Raw genomic sequence first — 24,305 nt, 5'->3', positions numbered from 1 at the left:
TGTTTTATTACTTGTGTGAATATTGTATCAAAATGCAATATATACATGCCTAATAGCGGTTACTCGTCACATTCTTGGAATATTCCAAATATTCCTAGAATATTCATAAAATATATTTAAAGAATATTCTATGGTGTTTCTCTATTGTATATTCCTACAATAAACTAAGAATATCCTGAATATTTTATGAATATTCCTCGGGTTCTATTCCTGGAATATTCTTAATAGAATATACCTTAGATATTCTAAGAATATTATGAGATATTCCAAGAATATTCCCAAGGAATATTCTTAAAATATATCAAAGGTTCGCCAGGAGCACTTCCAGGGAATATTCTCCAGAAGATATATATATCCATGGCATATTCATAGCATAATACAATATCCTTAAATGTATATTCATGAAATATACCTGGAATATCTATTGCTATGTGGGATAATCGTTTCTGGATCCGGGGTGGGAATCTGCAAGCACTGCATTTCCTTGGATAGTCTGCAAAATCTCTTCACATAACTTACCCAAATACTTGTTTCGTTATAGCAATAAAACATACATGGAATCAATTTTAAATAGATCTATAAGAATTATAATGAATTTTCAATGAGGTTTTATAATAAAATAACAGGTAGATATATAAACATTATAATAAAATTTCATTATAATAAAATTTCAATATAGTAATATGATAAAAAAAATGCAATGAGTCAGGAGAATTTCATCTGCGAAAGATGCGTTAAGCTCAGTCGTTAAAGTTTTGTCAAGTCCTGGTGAATGTTGAAGTCTTAGTTCAGCATTTGTATAAAATATCTCCCACGTTCGAGTATTTATACCCCCAGTTTTTTTTAACAAATGCTTATTATTACATTTTTTATTGTTTCAGGTACCGAATTATGATATTTTAACGAAACATATGAAAAGGCTCGTTGAGAAATTGATTTCTTCAGAATGTATGGTTAGGTGAGTACATTTCGATTTCGTGTATTATATTCGTGTTCTGGCTTAGCCGGTTCTGAGTTACAGAAATGAAATCTGACGTTCACACACCAGAAATCCAATATCAAAAAAATTCCAATATCAAAAAAATTGACTCTTCATACAGGCTATCGGAAGAAAATCTGAGGGGTTTATTGAAAATTAGCCGAATGAATCTTTCTTGGATTACTTCAAAAGGATTCATATATATCCTAGATGCGTTTCCCCAAACCGTAATAGCGTATCTCAAATGACTCTCAACAAGAGAATAGTACAGTTTTTTCAATTCGGTGATGGGCAAATGTTTTTAAAAGTTTTGAATTGATAAATAATTTTACGCAGTTTTTTGACAACAAAGTTGATATGGGAGTTCCACCTCAAATTATTATCGATATCTAATTAAAATCTGTTTTCAGTTAACCAGCTGTCGCACCCCTACGAACGATAACCCTCAGAAGTCGCGGGTTCAAGCCCTAGTCTGAACGCCTAGATATTTAATGCTTCTTACAGATTCAATATATAATATTTTTTCAGGTAAGTTTACTACAATTTGATGGAAAAGTGCAGCCCCGGATTTATTGCAACTGAAGGTAATGAGTTTAGTTTTTTCCGGATTGACAGTTAACAGTTTTTGGCAAAACCGGTCATTTATGAGAATAAAATCTTTTTCCACCATGTTTTTTAATTCGTCCCAAGTATCCGCCTGATAAAATATTGCAGTATCAGCGGCGTATCCAATTACTCTTCCTACACTGTTCAGTTCAAACACATCGTTGACATATAGGTTGAAAAGAACAGTACCTTGAAGTACACCACATTTAATATATTGCAGTTCACTCAGGTCATCACCTATTTTCACTATTTGTTTTTTTTTCTAAATAACTACTCAGAATATTGAGACATTTTCCTCGAATTCCTGTCCTTTCTAATTCTCTGATGTTTGTACTAATATAGAGTGATCCACAGTATCGAATGCGTTACTTAGGTCAATGAAGAGACATAAACAAGGCTTTCCATTTTCTAGGGCTTTATGAATTTCATTTGTTAACTCCAATAGAGCATCTTTTGTGGAAGTTCTTTTTTTGAAACCAAATTGTTTTTCAGAAATTAAATGATATTTGTTAATAAAGTTAACCAATCTTGCTTTTATGAATTTTTCCAGGATTTTTGATTGATGGTTGATCAGAGATATTGGTCTATAATTAGTCACAGAGGTTCTCGTCCCTGTTTTATTATATTTCAGAGGTTCAAGTATATAATTTGCAATTCACTTGATTACTTCCTCCCTGATTCCATCGGCTCCCGGTGACTTGTTATTTTTCAGTTGATGGATGATATTCAAAATTTCCTCATTATCAGCTTCTCTCAATATAATTGAATTTGGTATCGTCACTGATTTTATTTGAAAATTAGGATTTTTTATTATTTTTTCTGATGTAATCTTACCCATTTCAATAAATTTAGAATTGAACTCAATGGCAATTTCGGTTTTGTTAGTTAATATTTCGCCGCGATCATTCTTTATTGGCCCTATGACTTTAGTTTTTATTTCTTTACCAGTTAGTTTTTGAACAATGTTCCATAACTGTTTTGGGTTTTGTCCATTCATTTAAATTTTGTTTTTGTAATATTTTTGTTTGCTTATAGATATTAAGTTCGTTAATTCATTTAAAAAAATAGTGTAATTACTTTTGAGCGAAATGTTATATGGTTTTCTTAAAGTTTCTTCAAACATTTTATTTTTTTTTATTTACCAATTTCAATAGCGAATCTGTCATCCATGGTTCAATTTTTGTGTTCCTTCTGAATAATTTTTTGTGTCTGTACTCTATTTTATAATTTCATTAAGAGTATGAGTGAATATCGAGTGAATAACGACCATGGAAGCTAGTTTACCGCGAAGCTGTGGAAAAATACTCTCGACATTATGAATGTCAAGGTCGTGCGCGCATTGGCCAGACATTCTCAAGAAAACCCGTCAGAACGTGTGACCACTAAACTTGTCCAGAACCCATAGACAAAACATCTGAATACGATACAGGAGGAATTTGTATTTTTTCGATACCCTGAATATGCTCCGTCTACTAATCCCTGTATCTTTCTCGATCTTACGTTGACTCGTATGAGAGTTTTCTATGATTGATCCCATAATGAAAAAATCATTTTTCTCGACGCCGAAAGGCAATTCCCCAAACACTCGCCAATCGCTGAAATAATTTCTAACGGTAATAATACAGTGAATGTTTTGAATAACGCAAAACACGATAACTATCTTTCAACAAGTTGACAAGTTGAATAAATGTCGTTTCAAAGCTATTTTTATTCAAAGAATGCATTGAAATAAGAGTTACTACATGAAAAAGCCAATATCTGAAAAACTATTTAGGTTAGATATAGAAAACCCCGAAAAGAAATGAAAGATAATTTAATTTTATATTGTTCAGACCATAAAAATACAGGGTGTTCTATTTGAAATAACGAAGTGATCTTTGTCCGAAGTTATAAAAAATGGACAATGATTTTTGAACATTCTGTATAATATTGAGAAACAGTTTTTATCGAAATCAATAGCCCAAACTTCAATTATGCGTGTTCAGACTTCGAAGGGATGATTTTTATACACTCCGATATTATTTATTTTTTAGTAACGAAATACAGGGTGTTCCATTTAAAAAATACTACTCCGATATGTCACTGTTTTGAGCCACCCTGTAGACTCCAAAATAATTTACTTTTTCAGCCTCAATCAATATACCTACATATAATAAAATGGAAAAATTCCCGAAATATTAATGGTTTGATTTGCAGGGAGGGATGCCCCTCCCTGTATATCATAGATTATACCTTCCAAGAAAATCATGTAAAACTATACTTAGGACGTGATGCAGAAACGAATGCATAATCATACTTAATGTACTCACTTTTGCTGCGTTCTACTTCAAAAACCGTTATTCTTACGGAAAAATTTCTCCCGAATGATTTGATAATGAATATTCTTCATAATGACCTTCATTGACCTTACTTTTCAACCAGCACAATATCAATATCGAATTTTCACCTTGTCATTACATTGTACTAAATGTGAACGAAAATTCAGCCCACTAGGAATTTTTCCGTTAAAATGGCTAGTATGCTAGTTTGGGGAGGAATCCGTTAAGGTTGACGTGGGTGATTTGCTCAATCCACTCAATCGACCGCTGAGTGAGCCAGTGGTTCGAACCGCAAGGCCGGACGATCAATTTTCAATTTATATCGATCAACCCGTGCTAGTAATCACACGTTAAAAGATAAGACTTCGTTAGTCCTCAGCTTGCACATTTTAGAGTTGTCGTTCATAGGGGTGCGAGAGCTGGATAACGGAAAAACATATTTTGAAAAGACATTTTTTTTAACAGTTGGGTCATATCGTAGTAGACCTTGATCTCAGAAAAGATCATGTGTTTGTTTGAAGGTTGTTGACAATGTTTCGTGGTGTATTTCATCAGTTCGGACTTCCATTGTCTAATATAATATAAATCGATTTGAAATCCCTGAAAAAAATGAAAAGATTAACCAAAAATTACAATTTTATTAAAACAAAAAACTGAAATTACAAGGAAATAACATACAAGCTACAACCAGAAAATAAATAATTGAAATATTAATAAAAGCTGAAAATTGAAAAATAAAAATTGAAAGGTTCCAAACCAAGTTACGTCATGACGTTTCGATTGTTAGTATCCACAATCATCTTCGGGTGATAACTGGACTTATTCCTCCGAGATCTGACTATTTATAGGTCATTCGGGTGCTTTCACATTTCACCTATCCCCTCTTTCCGCTTCATTGGTTTTAGCGGGAGATGACCGTTTGGCGGGAATTGGTCGTTATTCGCTTGATGAGAGGTTTCCATATGTTACGTATCTCTACGCTAGCTTGACTGAATGCGTTATTGAACAACATATACGCGGCTTCCTTGAATTTTCTCCTAAACCAGTGTTCCTCTTTGTGGATGATTTCAGCTTGAGCCCATTTGATATTATGTTGATGAGTCCAAACATGCTCTGCTATTCCGGATTTGCTGGTTTCTTCTCGCTGTGTGTGTTTCCTGTGCTCAGCAATGCGAACTTTCAATGGCCTCTTAGTTTCACCGATGTATGATTCTCCGCATTCGCAGGGTATCCGGTAAATGCAATTCTTGGAATCGCAGTCCGCGTTTGGTGGCTTGGTTTTTGTGAGGCTGCTACGGATAGTGTTCCCAGATCTAAAGCAGGTCCGAATGTTATACTTGGACCCAATCCTTTCCGATAATCCTCTGATATGGGGAAGAACAAGTACTGGTTGAGGCGGCTTCTCTTTCTTGTGGAGCTCTTGCTGTCTTCTAGCTAAAGCCTGTTCTACCATCAATCTGGAGTAACCATTCCGTTGAAGGTCACTTTTGATGATGCCTATTTCTTTTTCCTTACTTTTTCCTTACCTTCCTTTGTATTACAGAGCCCGAAAGCACGGTAGAGTAGAGTCTTGATGATTTCTCTCTTAGTCGATTGATGATGGTTGGATTTCTGATTCAGATACTGATCAGATCAGATCTCGGAGGAATAAGTCCAGTTATCACCCGAAGACAATTGTGGATACTAACAATCGAAACGTAACTTGGTTTGGAATCTTTCAATTTTTATTTTTATTTTTCATTATTGTTAATAATATTTTTTAATTTTCAGCTTTTATTATTATTTCAATTTTTCATTTTCTGGTTGTAGCTTGTATGTTATTCAATAAAATAATATGTTTTAATAAAATTATTATTTTCGATTAATCTTTTTATTTTTTTCAGGGATTTCAAATCAATTTATATTATATTAGACAATGGAAGTCAGAACTGATGAAATAAAGATCTTGTGGTCAGTGTGAATATTATATTCGCACTCACAAATGAATTATAATAGTCTTCAGACTGGCAATATATCTGGTACCTGATTTCAGAAAGATTCTGTGATCTTGCGACCAACTATTCGACCACACCTAATCTATGATTGAGAATACCTTCAGCAACTTTATTAATAGAGACAATATTAGTATTTTGTATCCGAACGATGATGGATATTATTTATATCATGCAGTTTTGTTATTGTATAGGATACAGTCCATTAAAATCATATTGTCTTTGAAAATGGAAAAGAACCGATAACCACCGGTGGAAGCACCAAGTTTTTTTTTCCAGTCAGGCACTGTGTCGCATACCCGGAATTTGTGGAACTGTGTATATTGAAACCACAGAAAGATCGGTAGAAATAATGTTGAACGAACGTGAGCAAACTATTTTGACGCCCTTTTTCGAGCATCATTATACAGTATTGATAGATAGATAGATAGACATAGGTATACTTTATTGTCCAGGAAAATAGAAGATCATCTATTGATAAAGCTTGTTAAAAAATCTGGTATATATAGCCCTTCAAAGAATGAAAGAAAAGAAACAATTCAAAAACACAAATACCCAGAAACACAATTTGAGCAAAACTAAGTTCACATATCTAATAGATAAAATATAACAACAGAAAATAAAATTCAATTAAGTTTATAAACAAAATAGTCTGTATAGTCCCTTTCAAAGAATGTGAATAACAAATATACACAATTTGAACATAAGTTCACATGTTATGACAATGAAATAAGATATATCCCAGTATAAAATATAATATAAAGTATAGGTGTCATAAAAAACAAAAAAAAAACACCTATATTGAATCACAGCGAATTTCCATTGTAATATCCATCAAGTAGTACGCTTTAGTTGCAAGGGCATCTTCAACAAAATTTCTGAACTTTTTATAGATTTTGCCTTCCTAATTTCGTAAGGTATGTGATTATACAGCTTTTTACTTTCATAAATTAAAGAATACTTTGTCTGGCTTATTTTTGAAACAGAAAGATGTATTTTATTGTCTGTTACTTGCCGGGTTATGTAATTTATATGTTCCGGAGTGCCAACCATATTATGTTTTTTGTAAATCAAGCAAACAGTTTCAAGTATGAAAATACAAGTAACAGTGAGAATTTTTTCTTTCAAAAATAATGGTCTGCATGACTCACGCTTTACCACCTTGCATAAGTATCTAACCGCTCGCTTTTGTAAAACAAACATTGAATGAAACAGTTGTTGACTGCAAAATCCCCAGAAGGCAACACCATATCTTAGGTGGGACTCAGATCATTTGAAACTATTCGAAGTGCATAACATCCTGATGCCAACTTTTTATTCAAAGCTGAAATATGTTGATCAAATTTTAATGTGTTATCCATGAATTTCGATTGGTTTTTATTCTCAAAAATTTTTCCATTCTAGTATTGTTAATATTACAGCTGGAGGTGAGTAGGTTTGTTTTTTTGATATCAAAGCACAAGTAGTTCGCGTCACACCATTTTTTCACAATTTCCAAATCACTAGAGATAGTTTCTTTCATATTAGAAGTATTTTTCCATGTCAAAGAAGCGTGGTGTCATCCGCAAAGATTGTACAAATTCTTTGAATTGAGAGAGTAAGAAGGTCGTTTACATAAATAAGGAAAATAACCGGGCCCAGTACTGATCCTTGTGGAACGCCCTATAAGATATCCTTAGTATGTGATAGTTTTTCGTTTGATCTTACTAACTGTTTTCTAACACTTTAGTAAGGCCTTAACCATTCATTACACACTCCTCTAAAGCCATAGTAGTTCAACTTTTGCAAAAGAAGTTTATGATACTGCAGATACGACCTCGCCATTGTTGAGATGTGTGTAGACATGTTCAAGAAAGGAAAAGATTGCATCATTTGTGTCTTTTGCCTTCTGAAAGCCAAATTGACAGTTGGTTAATATATTGTAGAAAAGCTAATACCCATTTTTCACTATTTTTTCTATGATTTTCGAGAGTGTTGAGAGCATGGAGATAGATCTAAAGTTATTTGGATCTTCTGCATTACCGCCTTTGAAAATAGGAATTACAAGATCTGTTTTTAGAAACGGAGGGAAATTTCCAAGGAAAAATGATTTATTTATAGCCGTCACTATTCAAAGCGGAATCGGGAAGGTTATTTAAAATTTTTACTGAAATTTCATCAATGCCCGTTGCATTTTTGTTTTTATTTTCTTGCAAGATTTCTTTCAGCTCTAATAAATTTGTGTCTTCAAAATGACGCATGAAGATGCTATTGTATAGTTAAACACATGTGGCGGTTTTGTAAACTTTCTAGTGGAAATCTCACATCAAAATGTGTCTTTTGAATACTTTTTAATGCTATTCACTCAATTTTGGCCTCATATCTGAGACATTATCTTTCTAACCCAACTATATCTGAAACTACCCCTCATCATGTTTGTTACAAAAATATTATTATAAATTGACCTACCCAATAAAACATATCTGCGAGAAATGAGCTCACAATAATATATGGATATGAAAAAGTGCAAGGAACTGTAAGAGGGAAAATGTTGAAGGTTTCTATTGGTAGATTTCAAAACTGTTATTGAATAGAACTGATCGATACATGATGAAAATCCATATTAAAACTCATCAATACAGTTTATTGTATGATTTTTACTTTAAGGGTTTTTCAAAATACCGCGATACGTGTTTCGCTATACAATAATAGCCTTCTCAATCGTAAAATAATAAGTTCTTATTATTTTCACGCTTGAGAAAGCTATTGTATAGCGAAACACGTGTCGCGGTTTTTGTAAAAACCTTTATAGTGAAAATCATACAATAAACTGTATCAATGAGTATCAAAACTATTTCCATGGGCTGAACATTTTCACGAAAACTACAAAAAAAATTACATTGTTCATGTAATAGAATTATGCAGGAGATGGTGAAAACGAATATGAAAAAATGATTTATTCCTTTCTCTGTTTGATAGGGTTTTCGTTTCGCTAAAACATGCATATTCTGGACTATTCCCCAGATGAAACTGGGCATCACGTATATTTCCAAACCTATAAAAGTCATTCTCGGTACGTAGAGTGCCCGGCATATGCTCCCTTTTCAGATGAATATCTATGTTTTACTCCCCGTGAGAATATAAATGTTCGATAGTTATGATTTAAACGTCCGAAAGCCTATTTGTGCCGCATAGGAATGATCCATATTTCCTCGGATATACCGAACGTATCATAGGATATTACTCTGAGAATGAGATGTGAAGGTATTAGGCAAATTGAGGATACGTAGGCCTTAATAATTGTGCACATTGTAAAGAGTTATTCATTCATTATCCAGAAAGAGTGGCCAATTTTTCAACATCTATTCATTTGTTTCATCTCTAAGGTGATAATATTTTTTGAATGGAACTGGCCGATATCTAATGAAAACCCGTATCTGGGTATGTTTTTAAGAGAGATTAATTTTTGGGAAAGAAAGGTTTTGGCTTTCTACTTATCCATCTTGAAACAAAAATTCTGGAAAGGAAGCAATCAATTTCAAAAATCAACTCTTCATGAAGATGTGTAGATCATGCAAAGAAGTAACTTTCAGGCACAAACGAAAAAGAAAACCCTCTCGAATCAGCTATTTTCATATAAACATTAAATTGCACGAAAGGAAAATACTTTCGAAACGAATACTTCTAAATGAACGCTGATTTTTTTTTATTAATTAATATATTTATTGATTTTTTAAAATGAAATAGGTACATGTAAAAACTTGACAAAACATAAATAATAATTGCACAAAGAAACTTTCCCTCAGTTATCTCAAAGGTGATATTTTGTTCCATCCTTTTCATAAAAGAGGACGTATGCTTCTTCACTCACAAGCTATTTTGGTGAAATTGGTGACACGTGTGAATCGTTGTATTTGTGCCACGCGCCAGTATACGGGTGTATGCATTATGCTGTATAATGCCCTCTGTTAGTAGTCCTGCTGTGATTTGAAAATGCATATAAATTATAACAACAAGAAGCCACATTTTCTGCTGCAAAATTATCCATATCCAATCCTTCTAGAGGATATTCAATTTGCCTCTAAATATTTCCGTTGGAGAGAATCTTTTCAAATGTATTACTTAAATATGGGGAAACTTGTGGATTGATACGGACTTTTCTCCTTTCCTTGCATTTCGAACACATCGGTTTTTCATTTCCATCCAAAGTTTCTACTCTTGTAAACGAATTCAAGCATTGCCACAAACTCAATTGGTCGGTTCTTTGTGGTATGGAGAGAGACAAATCCCAGAAAGGATCAAAGGTTACTGATGAGTGTCCACAGTGTGTGCATTTCATCGTGGATTTCAATTGACCATCGAAATTATCTACAATCTTACAGTTATGTATTATCAAATATGTGAGTCATGACTCTTGTGCATTTCCGCTGTCGCTCAATTTTTCGTTAATTTCCGTTAAAATTGGTTTAGGTTTCTCATCAATTATATTAACGTCTTCATCTAAAGTTTCTAAAAGATAACGAAGAAACTCCTGGGCCTCTTGATGGGAGTTGCCCATGAATCGAGGAGCAAAACTTTGAATCGGGTTTTTTAGGGAGGCTGTATTTACTACTCTATCAAATGAATCTTATGATCACAACTCCTTGATGATTTCTGCAAACTCTTTGATCAAAGCACCCTCCAAACTAGAAATACTAGTATTGATATCTTTCATGACTTCGTCCTTTTTCAAATATTCCAAAAACCATCTCGTATTTGATAAACATTGGATTACGCTGTTCATAAAATAGGTGTTACCAATATTTTTCAAACCATTCAACCCAAGGGTTTTGACTAAAGAATGTTTCACTGAATAATTCGAAATATCTTTGAAACCTATTTCAGAATTTTGCTGAGAGAAAGTATTCTTTCCATTTGCTTTTGTTTTTATTTCATGAAGTGCTTTTTTACTACCTCTCTTTTCTTTATAAAATTGGTTTTCAGAATTTCATCAAGTTTTTTGGAATCAGGAAGAGTACCGAAGCCACATTTTCTCTCTGGATGGCTATACTAATTTTTTTTATGAGAAAATATGTGGCTCTTGATTCGTGTGTTTCATCGATTACCTTTTTTCCAATTTCATTAATGAAAGATGAGGCTTCAGAGGCAAAAACACCAAAAGTTTCAACAGTTTTTGGGCGAAAGATATAATTATTACCCAAATTCTGATATTTCCGTAGTTTGGAAGTTTCTCCTAAAGAGGCAGCAGCACCGGCTCTCGCAGAAATAACAGGAAGATGGCAAGTTGCTAATGTAAAGTCCCAAACAACAGATTCACCATTTTTCTATGGAACAAGTGTCATACCATCCGGCCGTTTTCCGTCGTCTCGACTTGTGCCTATGGGTTCGAAAATCGCAGGAATTTTTGCTGAAGATATAGCTTTTTTGATTAGACCAGCGCTAAAACGGCAGCTCAACCCATGAGTACCTGATTCATCCACAAATGCACCACATTTACAAAAGTGTTGAACATACAGTGGTGTACCAAGTCGAAATCCGATGGCAAGTATGAAAGAGTCGTCATCCAATAGAGTCCCAAGTGATGCTACAGGAACAGCATTTAACCAAGCATCAGATTCTTTCACAGTTACTGCAAGAAGACGAGCCTTATTTTCAAAGTGCCAGAAGCTGTCTTCAGTAAAATACTAGTTGATTGATCTAGTAATGGTTTATCCCATGCCCTCTGGTTTTCAATGTCTTCAATTTTTATTGTTTGGCCAGTTCTAGATTCCCAAAGAGATTTGCCCCGATCGAAAACACAATCAGATATTGGCATTGGGTATTGTGAGATGATTTCTATCAGAATGGAAACATTACAAAATGAGGACAGAAATGATGGCAAAGCGAGTGAAGTGAACGAATACCTAATCGTCCTCTAGAAACTGGAAGTGATGCATGTAACCAAGTTACGTCTTCGATACGATTATTAGTGATGAGTTTCAGCATCCTTTTCAATTCGTCATCGATATTATGCAATCCCTGTTTGTCATGCCAAGTAGGGCTGCACCTCAAAATATACGATAATTTTGGAATGACTGATGAATTCTTCAATAAATGGAATGCGACATGTGTTTTTTACCACTTTTAAATGATAAAAGACGTAGAAAGTTTTAATTCTCTTTTATTCATCACGATATCGATACAGATCGAATTGATCACTCATTGCCGGAGTTCTCTTGATTTATGTCGCCTAACGAATTTTTTATTACCTCATGTCAAACAAAATGCGAAAATAGAAAAGTTTTAATTTTCCAACAAACTTTGAAGCCTTCCAAAACTATGTTTCTGAGATATCAACTTCATAGTGGAAACACATTTCACTGTCTAGAGAATTAATTTGAAGTTTGAACGCACGCAATAGTGTATCAATCTTGAAGAAAAACAATAATCAATGAATTCATTGAATAATTGAATATTTTGACTCGGTGTGATAATTAGAGGGGGTTGTGTATACCAACAATCGAAACGTGAAGAAACTTGGTTTGATTTTTTTTATTTTTCAAATAGTTTTCAATATATTTGCTTATTTTCATGTGTTTTGCTCATTTTAATTTTTTTACCTGTATTCTTTTTCATTTCTTTTTACTCTGTAGTCATTTTTATCTTGTATCTTCATTGTTTCATTCAATTAACTTTCATTTCAGGTTTCATTTCTTAATATATTCGATATTTCAACTATTCATTCTAATTTCATTTGGTCTTCCATAGATTTCGAATCATAGAATCATATTAGACCACTGACGGACTCATTAGAAACCCTAGAAAACATTGGATTTAGAGGAAACGCATATACAGGGTGATTCAAAAGTACTTTGACAAACTTCAGGAGGTAATTCCTCACAATATTCTAATATGAATTGTCCAAATAAATGAATATCCGGAAACGCTTCGTTTCCAAAATACAGGATGTTTTCGTTTTTTTCAAATAACTTTTGAAATACTGAACTTAATTAAACGAAACTTGGTAATAGGAGGTTTTTGATGTTCTCATGCTTTTATACCACAGTTTAATTCAGTCAGTAATTTCCTATGGTCTTGAACAATGGGGCTTATCAGCTAGAGCTGATGAAGTGTTTGTTATTCAGAAAAAGGTAATCAGAATTCTGGCTGGGGCATCTTCAAGTGCAAACTGCAGGCCATTATTCATTCGTTATAGTGTATTAACAATGCCTAGTTTGTATATCTACCAAACTCTGATATATATAAGAAACAATATTTCAATCATTCCTAGAAATGAGCAAATCCATGGACATTTCACCAGAAATAACCTTCAACTTTATCAGCCTTATAGTAGATTGACAGTATCTAAGAATCACCCCATGTGCTGTGGGATTAAACTATATAATAAGCTTAGTAATGACATTAAGTCCTCAAACATCAATGTCTTTAAAAGGAAGCTTAAGGTTTTCCTATTGCAGAAAGCATACTACTCTGTGGATGAGTTTCTCCTTGAGTCATAATCATAATTTGATGGTAGCTTAGTAATTTTATTTTTATTTAAGTTATGCTTTGTATTTGTTTTTCTATAATAGTTTGACCTGTTGTATCAGCCAGTATTTTATGATGATGTTTGCCTAATGTGATTGTAAATGAAAACTGATACAATAAATGTTTGATTGATTGATTGATTGATTGATTGATTGATTGATTTGAGGTGTCGAATTCGAACCTGATGTTCTTATTGCTCTTACTCGTAGGGGGCGCCACCTACACGTCTTTTTCTTTTTTAAAGATTCATAACTTTTTTGGGCGTACTTCTAGCATATTTTTCAGTAAAAAAATCGATTTCTCTATCATATCTACGTAAATAATCTACCCTTGTTACTAGTCGCTGTAAGCAACCGTTTTCTAAATTTTTGGACTTGCAAACTTCAAGTCGATTATTTGATAATCGATGCATGTTGAAGTTATTACGAATATTTTGCATTTTTCACAAGAATGCTTTAGAAATAAATTTGACGTTTGTGAGTAGTTTGGGTAATTACATATTTTGTGAGAGTTAGACGTTTTGTTGAAGTTTCCGTAAGTAGAAGTAGAACACTTATTTTGAAAAAATGGATTATTTAAACAATAATGCTCATTTAGCCGATATGCATTTCGTTTATGGCCTTGCGGATGGCAATGCGCGCGAAGCAACACGTATTTACCAGGAGCGATTTCCTAATCGAGTACTGCCTTCAGCTCCAACATTTGCTAGTCTCCACCGTCGTTTGGCAGAAACAGGTAGCTTTAAGAGGGCAGCTGATATTATTGGAAGACCACGAGCAGTATGAACCCCAGAATTGGAAGAAGCTGTTTTGAACGCTCTCGAGGAGAATCCAGAAACAAGCACAAGAGTAATTGCTGAAGCTGTCAATTCTACTCAGTCCACAGTTTGGAGAATTATCCACGATCAACAGTTTTATCCATACTATATTCAAAGGGTACACGCTCTTTTGCCACGAGACTTTCCCCAACGCATTACTATGTATCAATGGTTTATGAGAAAATTGGCTGGAAATCCTCAATATTTAAGATATGTACTCTTCACGGACGAGGCAAACTTCTCCCGAAATGCTATCACAAACTTTCATAACAACCATGTTTGGGCTCTCGAAAATCGCACGCAGTTAGTGAAAGGCATTATCAGTATCAATTTTCTGTAAATGTATGGGCGGCAATAATTGATAATTACTTGATAGGTCCTTTCTTTCTTCCGCTCCGACTGAATGGCGCAATTTACAGACACTTTTTAGAAAATGAATTGCCGGGACTACTTCAGAATGTACCATTAGAAATTCGTATCCGCATGTGGTTTATGCATGATGGGGCTCCGGCCCATTTTAGCGTTGTAGCCAGGGAATTCCTTAACACAGTCTATCCAAATCGATGGATCGGTAGGGGTGTAGAAGAACCTAACCAGGCGTGGGCACCAAGGTCCCCAGATCTAAACCCGATAGATTTTTATTTTTGAGGACATTTGAAGTAACTAGTTTATAAGACTCCAGTAGTGAACGAGGAAGATCTAAGAAACCGAATAGTAGACGCCTGTGAAACAATAAGAAACACACCAATTATTTTTGAGCGGGTACGAGATTCAATGACTAGACGACTGACTGCCTGTATCTTCGCTGAAGGTGGACACTTCCAACAATTTATTTGAATACAATTTAGTTTCGTTTATTTTGGTTTATTCTACATATTCAAAATTTGCTGAGATAAAATGTTGACATTTCTTGCAAATTTCATTAAAACAAATACTGATTATGCACCCTTGATACAAAAATAACTATTTCACTTAAGGATGTCATAAAGGAACGTACCCAACAGAAATGACCTCTTCAAACGAGTAAAACGTCGAATTCATTTCCAAAGCATTCTTGTGAAAAAAGCAAAATATTCGTAATAACTTCAACATGCATCGATTATCAAAAAATCGACTTGAAGTTTTCAAGTCCAAATATTTAGAAAACGGTTGCTCACAGCGACTAGTAACAAGGGTAGCTTATTTACGTAGATATGATAGAGGAATCGATTTTTTCACTGAAAAATGTGCTAGAACTACGCCCAAAAAAGTTAAGAATCTTTAAAAAAGAAAAAGACGTGTAGGTGGCGCCCCCTACAAGTAAGAGCAATAAGAACATCAGGTTCGAATTCGACACCTCAAAAACCTCCTATTACCAAGTTTCGTTCAATTAAGTTCAGTATTTCAGAAGTTATTTGGAAAAAACGGAAATAAAAATAAAACTTCAACATCCTGTATCTTGGAAACGAAGCGTTTCCGGACATTTATTTAATTGGACAATTCATATTAGAATATTATGAGGAATCACCTCCTGAAGTTTGACAAAGTACTTTTGAATCACCCTGTATACTCATGAAAAGTTTGTTATTTGGAAGAGAGAAAACAATGTGTAAAAATTGGGAATATAATGAGTGGGGAGAGAAATTTTCAATATGATGTTCCTCAGGGAACAATTCTCGGTCCAATTCTGTTTTTATTTTATATTAATGATATTTTCAACTTGCCTGTAAATGAAACAGTCTGAAACAAAAAATTATCAAATCATTTCTTATAGTAGTGGATTTCCTAAGGAAAAAATTCCTTACCATAAATTTGAAAAAAAACATTTCTCTACCCTTCACGAATTGAACTTACTCCCATTCACGAAAATAGAGTTTGAACATGGAGATGAGCTGATGCGAATCAAATCAGATAAGAAAGTTAAGTTTCTAGAAATATATCTTGATTGCCACCTAAAATGGAAAACGTCATAAAAAAGTAAGATACTGCTTATCCAAATTTCGATATTTAAAAAAAAAATTATATCAATCAAATCAAATCAAAATGTACTTTATTGTCGAAGATGAAATCTCATTGACGAAGTGTTACTACCTATTCTAAGAAATATAATATACACAACTTAAAAGATATTGTCGAAGATAAAATAATTCGTCTTAAGAATAAAAGGCCTTTGAAATCAGAAACTTTTTTACAAACTTTTTGAATTTAGTGGTTCATGTTATGCCTTTAATCTCAATTGGCAAATGGTTAAATATTCAAAAATAATGGACAATGCCTTAATACAAACTCATTCAATTTATGGTATCATAGTATGGGGTGAAGGCACAAATTTATACATGAGACACTTGGAGATCACACAAAGGTAAACACTGGAGACGGTTACAGATATTCTAGTGATCAGCTTTTGAAAGATGCTGAAGTACTAGATATTCATCAGTTATTTGTTCTGTATCTGGCATTATATCAACACAGAAATGCATATAACACCAAAAACATTGAACATAGTTATCCGACTAGATACAAAGAATGTTCCCTAAGTATACTCCGTAAGCTGAAAACAATAGGACAGGGATGTCAGTTATATCTTGCACCAAAGATTTATAATATTTTGCCATACTCATTTAAAATACTCAACTTGGAATTTCTATTCAGGTCTAAAGTACGAAAATGGTTAATGAGTAAACCGTGCAATGCAATCCATAGTCTTATAGACCTGAAAAATAACTAACATTGCATTATTTACAATATTAGGACACAATCAGAAGTAATATCATTATTCTTATTTTTTTTAAATAATCATTAATATTAACATATTTCTACATCATTTATATATACATATTTTATTTATATTTATTTTAATTACAACATCAGTATCAATCCATCGATTTTGAAACGATGATGAGAAATCAAAATAGAGCAGATATGTATATCCACGCACAGGATTTCCTTTGTGGGTTTCTTGAATTTGTTCAGAATAAATCAGTGTCATTGTATCCGTATTAATGTATTTCACATATTATGCGTGCCTGTAACATTGTATTTTATGTGTTCACTTGAATAAATTCATTATTAATATTATTATCATTATTATTATTAAAATAGAAGTCCGAACTAATGGAATTCACCATGAAACATTGTCAACCACTTTCAAACGAATGTTATTTTTTATTCAGATTTTTTTTTCTGAGATGGAATACAGAGGTTATATTTGTTGTTAAAACCAACTGATTTTCAGCCTTTCCTATTTCATCACATGTATTACAAATATTAGCACATTCTTGTATCAATCTGGAAATGAAGTCCTATAATTATTATCATTATCAGTATCATCACCTGATCAGAACCTTATCAATAGAAATTAATGAGCAATGAGCTTACAGAGTACTCACAGGGTATTCACTTCTCGTTTGGAGACTATTCCAGTTCAGTCATAGCCAAAAAATTCAAGGAAAGTATTTCAAACGGTTCATAATATAATTTCCATAAGTAGATTTCAACGTTGGATGGCACTACCAATGCTGTACCCAAACCGCCAGGTCCAGCAATTTTCGCTTGAATGATTTTCTCGGTGTTGGGAGAGATTCTGGAATCTTCCATTATAACCACCTTGGTGCTGTCGTAAGGCTGAGAGGATACGTCGAGCAAAACCTCTAACAGTTTGTTCCGTTCGTCCACCATGAAACCGTAGGAGGGGGAAGGTGTCTAGTCCCGTGATAAATTCGTCGACGATGTTAGCCATCGCTTGGTTTCTATTTCGCAATTTCCAAGTTTTAGTCTTAAATCAGCTTATCCATAGACTATCAATCTATCTCCAGTATCCCCAGAACAAGTTTGAATTTGTACAGGTACTACTGATAATTTCTTCAGGCTGCTTCGTTTGGACATTACTGACCTCGTTGCTCCAGTATCGATGGTGAAAAGACACTGATTATTATTCAGAAATCCGTCGACAACTAATCTGTTGTTACGTTCCGTCCTATCATGATAATCGAATACCTGAATGCTTGAGATACAGCAGCCATGGTACTTCTCTTAACGCAGGCTGAATTTGGTTTTTCCAAACCCCGATACTCCAATTTGGGTAATCTCAAACGCCTGTTTCTTTTTTCGTCGGTTACTGAACGTGATCGACAGTCCCGCCTTACGTATCCTTCTCTGCCGCAGTTATAGCATTCAAGCCGCCCTCTTGTCTTGGGTGCAGTTCCGATCATCAAATATTTCTTGAAGAGTTTTTCGAGACCTACTATGGGTTGATCTATTTCTTTGCTCTCTTTTTCATTGATGACCCTCACTAGAACTTTCCGTTGTTGTCGCAAAGCATTTTTGGCAGCTTCAAATTCTAGGGCATAAACGATGGCTTCCAGTGAGTGAAGTTATTAGGTGCTTCTGGGTAGGCGAGTCTTACTAATTTTTCGAATTCGGCCCCAAACTCCTGCAGCCTCCCTGATAGACCTTGAGTTCTCACCTTCAGTTAAGCTTAGTAGACTTGTTGTAGGTGGCACTATCATACCTGATCTTCAAAGCTGATACGACTGCTTCATAATCCTTCTGCTTATCCACTGGGATATTCTGCAAGATTTCGGAGGCCTTTCCGCGTAGTGGCAGTATAAAAACTATTGCTGTCTCTTAATTTTTTCACCCATTGTATATAAAACCACTGCTAGAAGGTAGAGATGTCGTTTCTGATTTGCATTCTTCCACAGCAATCCTCTTCGGTTCCGGTAATTTTTTCCGAAGTCCCCGGAAAACCTTTTCAAACTTTCTGCCGACTCTTTCAATTTTCCTTTCAAGTTTTCTTTCGACTCCTTCAAACTTTTCTCCAAATTTCCTTTCAACCCCTTAACATTTTCATCAACTTCTTTTTCCAATCCTTCCATTGTTTCCCGGAATACTTCTCCAAATTTTTCCTAAATGAATTTATCTACTTTCCCATTACTCACTTAGGAAGATTTTAAATCTTTCAGTAAATGAAGGTTTATCTGATTGTCTTCCCCCTGAATACATAGAAGTAATTCACGATCTTCATTTCTGCATGATCTTTCTTCCTCCTTCCATCGTTCATCTTCTTTATTTCAGCGTACTCGTCCTTGCTCTTTTCTGCGTTTATCTTCCTCTCTTCTGCAATTGTCATTCTACGCCAGGCCCACTTGATCATTTTCTTGAGCTTTTCTATATAGTCGTAATCAACACTCGTTGTGTTCACCATATAACAGAAAATGTTCAGTCAGTTATTTCACTTCTGACACCAAATGTTACGTTTTTTCCTGTGGGTTGACCAACAAACCTAACTTAAATACAACAAACACTTCAACTGAAATTTCAACTATCATTCGAATGTGTATCGCCTAACTAAATCGCTCCGCGTACAGCACTGTCACTTCCACTTGACTGTCTCGATAGACGAGTGGATCGGGTTTATATTTAGCAATCGAAAGCGCTGGAAAATTCCTCGGAATCCCATCTCGCCACATCTAGAACGGCACAGAACATCGAACATTCGCGCTTTCGACTACGTTACAACTGGTTTACGGCTACCACTGGCGGCTCAGCTTTAGGGCAATTTACAACAATATTTATTTAGTTTAGATTTACTTGAACAGAATTTGAATTGACATAAAATTGAAACAATGTGGAATATTGTTATTTTCGGTTAATCTTTTTTGATTTTTTTTTCAGGGTTATCAAATCAATTTATATTATATTAGACAATGGAAGTCCGAACTGATGAAATATCAAGTTCTTGTTACAATACTGTATAATTTTGAGTAATTGCCGGTGTTAACAAAAAATAAGAATAACTTTGCACCAAAAACTTTGAAGATTATTTCATTCTTCAAAAAAATTGACCGTGGTTAACACCATAGTTGTGAAATTTGTAATATTACAGGCTTTCAAAATAAACTGTCGTATATAGGATGCTGTCTTTTTATCATTTTAGCAATTTTTTTTCGTAGTCCCCATTAAAAAAAATGTGTTAAAAATAAAACTTCACTTAGATGGCCATGACCTCAAACCTAGATGTATTTTTTTAAAGTTGAACAACTTTTTCATATAATATTTCCCGAGATTTTCCAAAATAAGAGTACTCCAGTCATGTCTCAAAATCAAATATTTGAAGGCTCCTCATACATTACGTGTGTTTTACTGTATTTTGTTGGTGCATGTTCAGTTTTAGAGGATGCACAAACTTTTTATCAAGAATAATTTTTTATCGAAAAACCCTTAATAAATAAGTTTTCCATATGATGCATACTTTGGAGATGACACTGTATATAAAAAAGGTGTTATTGAGTGTCTATAATTAAATATGAAAGGGGAATATCATTTGGAACAGCACTCAAGAAAAAATGATGGCAAGTTTTGATGTTTGACTGAGAGACCCCGTTTTCCCATTCTTCTGCATTCTCCTGCAGCACAAACGAACGGAGTCAACAACAGGAGCCTACTGCACATTTGTGTTATTGACATCCGAGTCCAGGATATAAAAAAGGGTGTTATTGAGTGTCTATAATTAAATATGAAAGGGGTATATTATTCGGAACAGCACTCAAGAAAAATTGATGGCAAACCGCGGACACGTGTTCCTGGCTATTGGCCTCATCAGCGCGGTGCAGCCAAGTACAGAGATGGGCAACACTTGGTTTCCGAAAACGGAAAGAGCACAAGTGTTGCTCATCTTTGCACTTGGCTGCACCGTGCTGATGAGGCCAATAGCCAGAAACACGTCTGCGGTTTGCCATCAGTTTTTCTTGAGTGCTCTTTCAAATAATATTCCCTTTCATATTTAATTATAGACACTCAATAACACCCCTTTTTTATATTTATATCCTGGACTCGGATGTCACACATGTAGTTGTAGCTGTCTCCGTAGTAGTGTTAGGATATCCTAAGAATTCTAGGTCTCGTAACTGAAATCACAAATGTGCGGTAGGCTTCTGTTGTAGACTCCGTTCGTTTGTGCTGTAGGAGAATGCAGGAGAATGAGAAAACGGGGTCTCTCACTGAAAAATCAAAACTCTGCTTCACTCTGTTTGACAAACAAACAAAAATCCTACAAATATTTCATTTCTTTCCATCAATATATTATGCCTCCCACTAGAAACAAAAGCTCGGCAGGGTTAAGTAGAAAAGGATAGAAGATAATCTGTACGACCGGCATCTATTTCACACTCACATTTTCTCAATACATCAGTTTTGTGAGTTCTGAACTACTATATTTCAAAATATAGTTACTAATCATCGTCTTGAATCACAACTCAACGTTATCAGTACCTATCTCCCAAATTATCAATGTTCCGTTTTCAACGGAAAAGAAGAAATATTCAGTATTTATTAAGCAGCTTCCTGAATATTCAAAAACATTGTCTCAATTTTATGGTACAATCACTGTGTCAATATAAATTCTGTTCAAGTAAATCCAAACTAAATAAATATATTCACATTTTAATGAACAGCAAAGCAAGAATAATTAATAATTCATCTAACCACTGAATCACGTGCTAGTCAGTGGGATATGAATAAAATTAATTACTTTGATGTAGATGTGTACAGAATTCCGGTTATTCCGGAGAAGAGCTGCGGAAGTCCGTACTGAATTCCGGAAGAGGAAGAAATTCACCCTTCACGTCTCGACCTTCGTAGTTAGCCACATTCAACTGACATTGAGTTTCTGTTAGAAGGGCATTGCACATAATGTAAACTCATAGAAAGCTTTTGGATACATCAATAATTTTTGTGACTTTATGTGTGGTAATTACTTATTACACCATTCAACAAAAGTATCTACTACATTCATTCCTAGATATTATTATTTATATGTGTGTGAAACTTTATTAGCCAGTTTTCAAGCATAGTCCAATTACTAGTAAGAAAATTTTTCTTCCTTATTCAGAGGAATCGGGCAAATTACGGATATGCAGTTGGTTAGTACCTCGTTCACTAGATGGAGTGATATTTTGTTGTTTCGCTCCAACTTAGGGAGAGGAATGAAATACTCTAAAAGAATTCCGATTTTCAATTATGGAATATCATTGACTTTATGTCGATGATGGTCACTATCTTGCAGTGATGAGCCCACATAGCAATAGATATTCCAAGTATATTTCATGAATATACATTTAAGGATATTGTATTATGCTATGAATATGCCATGGATATATATATCTTCTGGAGAATATTCCCTGGAAGTGCTCCTGGCGAACCTTTGATATATTTTAAGAATATTCCTTGGGAATATTCTTGGAATATCTTATAATATTCTTAGAATATCTAAGGTATATTCTATTAAGAATATTCAAGGAATAGAACTCGAGGAATATTCATAAAATATTCAGGATATTTTTAGTTTATTGTAGGAATATACAATAGAGAAACACCATAGAATATTCTTTAAATATATTTTATGAATATTCTAGGAATATTTGGAACATTCCAAGAATGTGACGAGTAACCGCTATTAGGCATGTATATATTGCATTTTGATACAAGATTCACACAAGTAATAAAACACATAATATTCATAAACAAATATATTTTAAAAACAATATACACTGAAATATTTGACGTTTCAACCAATATTAAAAATAAAAAATCTAATTCAAAATATTTATTCACTGAATAAAATATTCCTGAATACTGTCATATTACAAATATTAGAAATGTATTCAAATTAGGATGTTCCTACTCTCAAACAAATGTATACTAAAAAATATGCTAAAATAACAACTCTGTGAATTCATCAGCACTAATTAAAAAATAATAAATATATCATTTCATTGAAGAAGAAAAAGTGTATTACATCAAGAAATAGGTTAGGTTAGGTTTCTCACTTAGAAAAATAAACCCACAAATGAAGTATTTAAAATGAGTGGTATGATGGGTTCTTCAATGAATTTCACTTACTTAAAGTTATTCAAACTTTGCTCACCAGAAAAGTTTTCCTTATATTTGTCCAACAATGCATCAGCCAGTGTTTCAATAGTAATACCTGGAACAAAATGTACATTAACGTTCATTATCACTATTTGAAAGTGGCACAATAAAACTGGAATAAAAATCAAATAGATATTTTTCGCATAGGTTACTCATGAACATTTACAACATTTTATGACTTGGAGAGCAACTTGCATTGTCTTGTTGAAAAGTAATCATTACGTTTTCAGTTCCTTGGCGCACCTGCCTGTACCAGGTACCACTCTGTTTCCTTTTGGGCAAATTGATACTATCTTGAAAACGAGTGATAAAAATTATGAAAACAAATGATACAAAAGAATGTGTCATTCACTTACTTTTCTCTATTGAAGATACACAACTGAAATCACTCTAGTTCAAACATGTACTTAGTCAAACCAACAAATCCCACACACCAACTCTCCTCGAACCTAAAATGAGGTATAGTAGGTTAATCACCATGACTTTACTATCGATACTATTGCATTTTACTTACTATTCTTGAAGACTGAATAGATGCAACTCTCCTGTTTGAAGATCCAAAATCAAAATATTCGCTGTACTGCAAATTGGACAACCCCAAATTATAAATGGTACACTGAACGTGACAGAATTATACTTTGATAATAACACCAACACACCATGCATTACACACGCGAACCTGCCACGTCAACCACCATGTTGAATCAAATGTCGAATTTAACGCAAACGCAAATGTACCATGCATTAAGGGACAGGCGCTTTTACAAAGCTTATTCGACTGTCGCGCGCTACACTTCAATTGACCAATGAGAAACGTTTACTCCAATTATTCACTTCCCCATTTCTCTGTTTCCAGGATTTTTCGCTTTGTAATTAAATAATTTCAAATACAAAAAGACAAGTAGGATGAGAATTAACCAATTTATTGATGCAATTGGTTCATTTATTGGCCCATTCAAATTTTTTTGTCGTTTCCAACAGTTGCTGTTGGAGCAATTCATCCAGAATCTTTGCGTTGAGTTCAAAAACTGGTTAACACTATCAGGGTTATATACATTAGGTTATGCATTCGATTAAGATCTTCAAATATTTTTGTTTTTAATAATATTGAATTATTTGAATACGTTATTATAAGATAATTCAAAATTCCATTGTATAGAATATTCCAAAATATACCG

At 33.9% G+C, this 24,305-nt stretch overlaps 1 long non-coding RNA gene across 1 annotated transcript; it reads right to left on the bottom strand.

Annotated features, from left to right (window-relative positions):
* Positions 1 to 22,709: 22,709 nt before the first annotated feature.
* LOC141486086 (uncharacterized) lies at positions 22,710 to 23,843 on the bottom strand. Its single transcript, XR_012467636.1, has 2 exons — positions 23,484 to 23,843; positions 22,710 to 23,182 (listed from the first exon to the last, which is right to left on the bottom strand). It is a non-coding gene; the product is annotated as an uncharacterized lncRNA (long non-coding RNA).
* Between the last annotated feature and the right edge of the window lie 462 nt (positions 23,844 to 24,305).

This window comes from Leptinotarsa decemlineata, unplaced genomic scaffold (genome assembly GCF_025532065.1).
Source record: "Leptinotarsa decemlineata unplaced genomic scaffold, Ldec_3_MD MMD2_tig00026345_RagTag_RagTag, whole genome shotgun sequence".
Classification (NCBI taxonomy): Eukaryota; Metazoa; Arthropoda; class Insecta; order Coleoptera; family Chrysomelidae; genus Leptinotarsa; species Leptinotarsa decemlineata.
This window is presented reverse-complemented; position numbering and strand designations above follow the sequence as displayed.